The following is an 8,989-nucleotide window of genomic DNA, read 5'->3' on the forward strand; positions in this document are numbered from 1 at the left end:
ATTATGAGCATAACGGTGGGATGAAAAGGTTTTCAAAGGTTTGTTTAAGGTCCTGTGGTGGACAGGTGATGACAGACTTTGAGGCAAAAAGACCAAGCTTCTATTAATAGAAGCATGTGTGCGTTATCTTCAGGAGCGAAATGATGCCTCAGCAAACCTAATAGATGTCTTCCAAATCAAATTCGAACAGATGTAAATGAAACAGACTGCGAGACAGATGATAAGTCTTCCATTACAGTGGCGCCTTTCTAGTGTGTTTACTCTGTGCTGGAGTCAGTATATTTAAACCACACTGATGATAATATGATATTAATTCATTAAATAGACGATGCATCACGGTCCAGCTAATTAATTTCCATGCATACTGCGCTGATCATTTTTTAACCATATTTATTTAGTATGCTATGAAGGCAAGTTTGAACACAGGGAAGTATCTCAGTAACTATGCGATTTTTTCTTCTTCCTGTGCTTTCAGATGCTTGTTATAAAGAGCTAATTTAGAACCTCCTTCAATGAATATTATGAGAATATGTTATGTTCATTCTATACAACAAACTAAAATTAAAACTTTTTTTCATATTTTTGTAATAGCTTTTGGGTATACACACACCCACCCACACACACACACACATACACACACATAAAAGTCATACGTACAGTAATGGTAAAAGTCAACCATATAATGAAGGCAGATTTCATTATCAGATTAAGGATGCCACAATTCTCAATATATTAAACCTTTTAGTACGACATTCTCTGTTCAATGCGTATTGTGAATTTATTGATTTTTTTTAGATGAGGAAACATCTCCCTACTTATTATGTGCATTTGAGAAAGCAACACAAGTCAAACATCTTCCGCTGTAAAGAACTATTGAGAAGGGTTTGTCCAACAAAAGAGAATATTATAATGTTTTAACTCTGCAACATAATTCGAATGTTTATGATTATATATATATATATATATATATATATATATATATATATATATATATATATATATATATATATATATATATATAATCAGTATGAGATGGATTGAGACAGACATCTCAATCTGAGATGGACTGAGGAACATAGATAAACTGTATATTGTCGTAGTCGATTGTTTATTGTCTTCATGTTTCACCATTGAAATCGTTTCTCTCTTCTTTTATTCAGTCACAGTGATAGCTGGATGCTATATTCACACAAAAGCATTTCTTCAATTATATATATACACTAACTGGCCACTTTGCCTTCAGAACTTCCTTAATTCTTTGTTGCATTGATCCAACAAGGTGTTGGAACATTCCACAGAGATTTTGGTCCATATTGAAATGATAGCATCACGCTGTTGCTGCAGATTTGTCAGCTGCACATCCATGATGCAAATCTCCCGTTCCTCCACATCCCAAAGCTGCTCTATTGGGTTGAGATCTGGTGACTGTGAAGGCCATTTGAGTAAAGTGAACTCATTGTCATGTTCAAGAAAGCAGTCTGAGAGGATTTGAGCTTTGTGGCATGGTACATTATCCTGCTGGAAGTAGCCATCAGAAGATGGGTATATTGTAATCATAAAGGGATGGACATGGTCAGAAACAATTCTCAGGTGGCGGTGGCATTTAAATGATGCTCAATTGTTACTAAGGGGCCTAAAGTGTACCAAGAAAATATCCCCCACACCATTACACCACCACCACCAGCCTGAACGGTTGAGACAAGGCAGGAAGGATCCATGCTTTCATGTTCTTTACACCAAATTCGGACTCTACCATCTGAATGTCTCAGCAGAAATCGAGACTCATCAGACCAAGCAACGTTTTTCCAATCTTTTTTTTAACCTGTGTGAATTGTAGCCCCTGTTTCCTTTTCTTAACTGACAGGATAGGCACCCAGTGTGGTCTTCTGCTGCTGTATCTCATCTGCTTCAGCGTTAGATGTATTGTGCATTCAGAGATGGTATTCTGCATACCTTGATTGACAGAGTGGTTATTTGAGTTACTGTTATATCATCTCTAACCAGTCTGCCCATTCTCTGACCTCTGACATCAACAAGGCATTTTCATCCACATAACTGCCGCTCACTGGATATTTACTCTTTTTCAGACCATTCTCTGTAAATCCTAGTGGATGGTTACGCATGAAAATCCCAGAAGATCAGCAGTTTTTGAAATGCTCAGACCAGCCCGTCTGGCACCAACATCCATTCCACCTTCAAAGTCACTTAAATCCCTTTTCTTCCCCATTCTGATGCTAGATTTGAACTTCAGCAAGTTGTCTGCACCACATCTAGATGCTTAAATGCATTGAGTTCAAGTATCAATTTATGTTACCAAGCAATTGAACAGGTTTACCTAACAAAGTGGCCAGTGAGTGTATGGCCAAAACAGTGGTTTGATATGTTGTGTGTATTTTTGTATTGTTTACATATTGTTCCATTAACCTTGTGCTTCATAACTTTTACATTCAAATTCCGATTCAAGATCCAGTGGGCTTTTAATAGCAAAGTCCAATTTAACTTACCCCTGGACAACATGCACTGATATTTTAGGGTGTATTCACACCAGGAAAGTGCACTAGTTCACTTGCTTTGGTCCAGACCAAATACAGTGTCGATAGGTTTATTTTTTTTTTTTTGTGGTACGCTTTCACACTGCCCCTTTTGCAAGTGAACCGGAAATTGTAAACAAAACCACATGTGAGCTAAGGTCATCCATTCATTGGACAGATATTCTCAAGTGTACCGAAGTTAGTTTGGAATTGGACCAAGACCACCTCTTCAGGTAGGTCTCGGTGCAGTTGTTTGTTCCGGACTCGAGTGCGTTTGCCACTGCTTGTTTATTATTAATCCAGAAAAAGGAACAAATGTAATTTATAATGACATCCTTATAACCTATGAATTAAATGACAAAAATCTGAAACTCAACAATCCAAAAACTGGAAGAAAAATGACCCATTGTGTCACTGAGACACGGTGTCATATTTCACGTTCATATGAAAAATCCTAAATATTAATGCGGCCCAACCTCTGTGAGCCCTTCAGAAGCTTGTCGAGCTCATTGTGCAGTACGGAGATGCCATTTTCTGGTCCAGTGACACCACAGTGACTCTCATATTGAACATACCCAGTGGCTCGGGTTCATGACTTGCATCTCAGGCATGCATTAAAAGCTTTCCCTTTAGTACAGAGATGTTTAGTTTGTGATGTGAGGCAAGTCCCACTTTTCCATCAGTTACTGAGATGAGCTTGAAGAGCATTCTGGGAGCTCTGTAAGTCAGCCTCTATTAAAAATGACAAGATCAGACACAAACACACACACACACACACACACACAGACACACACACCCACACCCACACCGCGCATACACATGCTCTCTCCGTTTGTGGATGGGTGGTGTCGCATCACCTCTCTCCTCAGACAAGTTCCGGAATACATCATCATGCCAAAACACAGCTCATTAAACACTATTAGCCAGTCATTTCAGCAAATTAAATCCCCTCTCGACTCCTCTTCCTGAACAAACAGCTCTGGGGTCAAAACCAAAGAGGGGGAGACTCAGGCAAATGAAAGCAGGCCTCTCATAATAATAGCACATCTGGGACAAACAAACATAATGTGATGTTGCTGTTAATGATCAGAGGTCGGGATATGATTGTAATTACTTAAAGAGGCTCCTAATAGTGAAAAAGTGCTTGTAATCGGTTTAGAGCGCTTGTGAAAATATGTCTTAAACAATTATCATCCCAGAGACATTACTGGTGAAGAAAAAGCTTCTCTGTTGCTCCTATCCACAGGTTGGGAGTGCCACCTGAATTGAGTTCCAGCTCTTTAAGGTGTGGGGGAAGCACTATATAAAAGACCCAGAAACCTCCAAACAGAGGGAGAGAGACTTGCTTTTGAGAAACTGTCATCTTCCAGTCCCGGCACTTGTCACTTTCAGAGTGTTTGTTGTAACTTTTTGGGTGGTGTAAACACTAAAGAAGGTATGCTGTGTGCTATCTTCTCACCGTGTGAATAGCTGGCATTAATAGTTGGAGTGTTACAGTAACCCCTAGTTGTACGCAGTTGTGCTACTTCGGCCTGTGTGGCCAGATTTACTCTTAAGATTATGTTTGTCAGCTTTGTCCTATTGGTATTGTGAGATATTTGTAGGGAGGAGGATGTCCCTTTAATTTGAGAATCTGTTTTCTCCTGTGTTTGATTAGAGAGGGATTGAGGGAAGTGTTTGTCTTTTTATTTCACTTATTTTAGTGCTAGGTAAGGTAGTTTAACAAATCCTCAGTTAGAGTTCTTTTTGTTTGTTGTTTTGGCTATTCCCCCTCCTGAAGTCATATGTTTGTGTTCCACTGATTCATTTAAAATAAACCTTGTATGTATTTTTATATTAAAAACTTGTGTGACAATTCGTGTTTGTCCTGGGACCTGGAGACGGGAGTTCTCTCACTCTCTTCCTGCAACTTTTTTTTTTTTTTTTTTTTGTTACGCTTCTTTTCGGGCCTTAGATTAAAAACAGGGAACGTAACAAAAAAAAAGAAAAAAAAAAAAAAAACTAATGCTGCATTTAATTGATCGAAAACGGTAAAAACAGTAATACTGTGAAATGTTATTACAACACATCGAATTCAAGCAGTACACTAAGGTTTAGTAAAACTAGCCACAATTCTTAGCAAATAATCAGAATAATGAAAATTGCATGTAAACTGGAGAAAAGAGGGTTTTTTTGTGTGTTATGTAAACATCTCACAGCGATTAAGTCCTTAGTCTGTTAAAACTTTTTAACAATAGTAGAATTTCAACTCAGATCAAGATTTCATGCCCATGTATTTACTTATTCATTCATATATTCAGTGAGTGGTCATGTAAAAAGCAAGATAAATGTACAGTCAGCCTGACATTATTGCAAAATAAACCCATTCAGATCACTCAATCAACAGGTTATATTGCAATAATGACCCGCTGATGGTACACTATTTTACATATCAAACACCTTAATGGCTTTTTCATTAACAAAGGTCTTGGGAATTAAGATCAATTTACAATTGTTCCTTTGCAATTGTCTAATCAATGTTGTAATTTAAATAAAACAGCAGTCACAGAGGGGGATCTTTTTGAGTGGCGTAAAGGCCAGCGAATATCTGACAGTAGGGAGAAAATTAAGAGAGAGACAGAGAGAGAGAGAGAGAGGGTGAGGGGAAGAGAAGGAGAGAATGTCATGTGCACAGAAAGAAGTAATTGCACATCAGAAGCTGACAAAATGGTGTTTTGATACAGCAAAACTGGCAGCTGAAACTTTCTCTGCATACAGCTTGCACATACAGATAATCTGAGGATTCAGAGCTTTAGCGGTGCCTACAGTTCCAGCACCGGCAGTTAGAGGAAATGCTTTCTAAAGTGACTGCCAATATCATTGACATCTAAAGTCAGGAAGGAGCACAGAAGGCTGACCCAGCTGTTTCACCAGTCAGGGAACAGACATTTTCCACAATTAATCCTCAGCACAAATACAATGTCATGTGCATTTGCAAAGCTTTCCAAATCAGTCTGCAAAACAGAATGCATATTACATAGATGTATTACTAAATTGTATGTTTAAAGATTACTGGTATTTGGGAAAACACATGGGGAAAAATACATCTACCAAATGAGTCCACATAAAAAAACTTAGTCCTGGAAAAAAATAAAACTAAGAAACATGATGATGTTAAATTAGCTATTCTGAAGAATAAGAAAAGTGCTGCATTATTTACAAATAATCGTGACATTAAGCATGTGACCTTTGTATAAAAGGTCAGATTGTCTTGCTTTCATTCAAGCACAAGATGCTTTATGGAACTGTCAGGACAAAAATAGAAATGTATTCATGCATGATTGATATTCATACAAATATAGCAAAAAAATTTCAATATATTCTAAGGGAATACTTGTAACTGTATAGGTCATGGCTCTTGCTTGTGTTGCTGAGTTTAGCTTGAAATCTTAACTAAATACACCTGAACAAATTAAATAAGGTGTTTGGAATTACTTGCCTATAGTACAGATGGGTGGGTTAAACTGGGATTAAAACTGAAGTCTGCTGGTCTGGTCTTCAAAGAGAGGAACATTACAAGATATACGAATAGGAACAAATGATTGGCAACATGATATTGTAAATGAGTTTTGGGAAACTGGTAATAAAAAAGATTAGGTTTTCAATTTATGGTAACTTTCCAAATTAAACTGTTATGTTAATGATGTTATTTTGTAGGGGAGTTTTTACTAGCGGTCTCAGGGTTTTGAACCCTGTCTACAGGACTATTCACCATTTCTAATTCAACCTCAGTTATGAAGAACTAATTATTGATGAACATTTTAATATTGATATACTGAAATGTGTTCATTTCTTTCTTTCTTTTTTTCTGTTTGTCAAAAATAATTGTCAAACCTCAGTGACAATTTAATGGCTTACCATAGCTGGAACTGCTAATGTAATTAATTATCATTTACTCACCCCCCATATCGTTCCAAACCCATATGACTTTTCTTTCTCCATGAACCACAAGCATTACATTTCTGAAGATTATCCTAGCCACTCTTTTTAAAATAATGAAAGTGAATTAGGACTGTTGCTGTGAAGCAAGTACCATAAAAACTGCTCAATCTTTTTGAAGCTTGAGGGCTCCAGTTCCCATATATTGTGATTGCATGGAAGCAATCACATTATCAAAACATCTTTTGTGTTTCTCTGAAGAATTAAAACAATTTTTGTAACATCAACAATGTGAGAATTTCTTTAAATGAATAGTCAACCCAAAAATAATTTATTTTTAATTATTTACTTTATTAATTATGGCTAAAATGCGAGTCCTCTTTCTATAATATTGCTTATTCAAGTGAAAAAGACAACTTTTCTGAATCTTCTTCAGACTTTCACTAGAGGAAGCATGATTGTGGACAGTGTTTTGGCCAGAAGTGAAAGGTAAAAGTTAAAATGCTTCATTTATGGATTTGTTTCTTAAAAACTTACCACTTTTCACTTCACAAGAGATTAATTGATGGGCTGGAGTCATGTGGATTACTTGTGAATTATTGTGATGTTTTTATTAGCTGTTTGGACTCTCATCCCAGCCAGCAATGACATGTGGTGCCCAAATGGGTTAACTGCGGGTTCCATGGTTACTGTGTGGGCATGGGCTTTGGCTGGGTGAAATCAGCGGGTCCCATGTAGGTTTTGTAGTATGAGTCCTACATAGGAAGCCCATATGAGCTGATTACATGAGCCCCATAAGGGACAGGCATGGGCCAATTGGGCATGGGTTTGAACTGAGAACACATATATGGTTCCTGCATAGCATATTAATGTGCCAAGTGGGCATGGGTTTGATCTGGGAACACATATATGGGTCTTGAATGGCATATTTATGCGCCAAGTGGGCATGGGTTTGAACTGGGAATGCATATAAGGGTCCTGCATATAATTTGTATGGGCCAAGTGGCCATGGGTTTGAGTTAGGAACACATATATGGGTCCTGCATGGCATATTTATGTGCTAAGTTGGGTTTGAACTGGGAACACATGGGTCCTGTGTGGCATAGGCGCAAAGTATCTATGTAGGCCTATTGAGTTATGCAATTACTTACTGTACAAGTTTTAGTAACTTGTAGCAACTCTACATGTAGGTTAATCAAGCATGCTGAGACTGAGTAATTGTAACTCAATAGATATCAAGTCACGCTAGTCACAAAAGAACAAACATAACATACATGAAGTTCTTTTGCCAAAACAATCCATCAGTCATTTGTGTTAGTCGTGCAGAAAATGAAAAAAGGAACTTCCCAAAAATGTAAAAAAAACCCCATCAAAATAGGTCAAAGTTTACACTGTGTTGAATTATGCTGATTAGTGGACTCTCAGAAAGGTTGCAGGCCTACCGTAACACTTCTAATAATAGTCCAGTACCAGACGCCTGTCCCTTGGGGCAGAAACACATATTTAGACAACTAGGGATGCTCGATATTATTGGCCGATATTGGCTTTAAAATTCAATGTCGGTAAATATTGGTATCGGTTTAAAGATCCTTACAGAGCTCACTTTAAAACCCTTAAACCCTTTCGAGTCGATTAACGCATATATGCGTTTTGAGTCATTTTCACCTGATAACCCCGAAAAGAACTTAAATTACACTCTCAGTTTTAATCGTACAGATAAGAGCAATACATCAATCGAATCTGTAAAGGGTCTAGTTTTTTTTGGATACAGACATAATAACAAAAGACCTTTGTGCACTTATAAAATAAAGATAACAAACAAGGTGCGCTGTCTACAGTCTTTGTCTCCGCTGATCGTCATGTACAAACATGTCATTAAAATGAAGTGTAACTCCGTGAATACGCAACGAAGAGACATGAGAGAGATATCTATAGAAAGCCTGGAATGTCTACTTTTAAACTAAACAAGTGCTGCCGAAAACAAATATTCTGAGATAAAGTAATCCATATGAAAACAACGCGATGTCTATTTTTCATATCTCCGCTCATTATATCTAATGTGACCACGCCCCCGCGCTTAACGCGCTATTCAGATTCAAACTGAAGCGCGCGGCTTGCATACGCCCACACAGAAGAAAAAGCAGCCAGACTATTCTTCAAGTTTTTATTTTATTTTACTGTTTGCTTCGCGATGAGAGGACTAAGACATAATTCACCCCAAAAAGATGTGATGTGGTTGAGGATTTGAGAAATGGATTTCCTCAGAAAAAAGAATGAAGCACTTTATTCAGCAGAGATCATAAACATGAGTAAGTCTCTTTTTATTTATTTGTACTAGTTTTCACATAACGTGTAAACATTTTACTAGTTAGACTTTTTCCAAATACTTTTTCCAAACTATAATTCCTGACTAAATGTATAATCAAGTGAAACATTATGAAGTTTCAATAACAATATACAATACTATACCATTCAAAAGCTTGATGTAAATAATATAAATGTGACAAATAGAAATAACTCTAACAAATGTAAAAACAATG

The sequence above is a fragment of the Carassius gibelio genome, chromosome A9, assembly GCF_023724105.1.
Source record: "Carassius gibelio isolate Cgi1373 ecotype wild population from Czech Republic chromosome A9, carGib1.2-hapl.c, whole genome shotgun sequence".
Taxonomy (NCBI): domain Eukaryota; kingdom Metazoa; phylum Chordata; class Actinopteri; order Cypriniformes; family Cyprinidae; genus Carassius; species Carassius gibelio.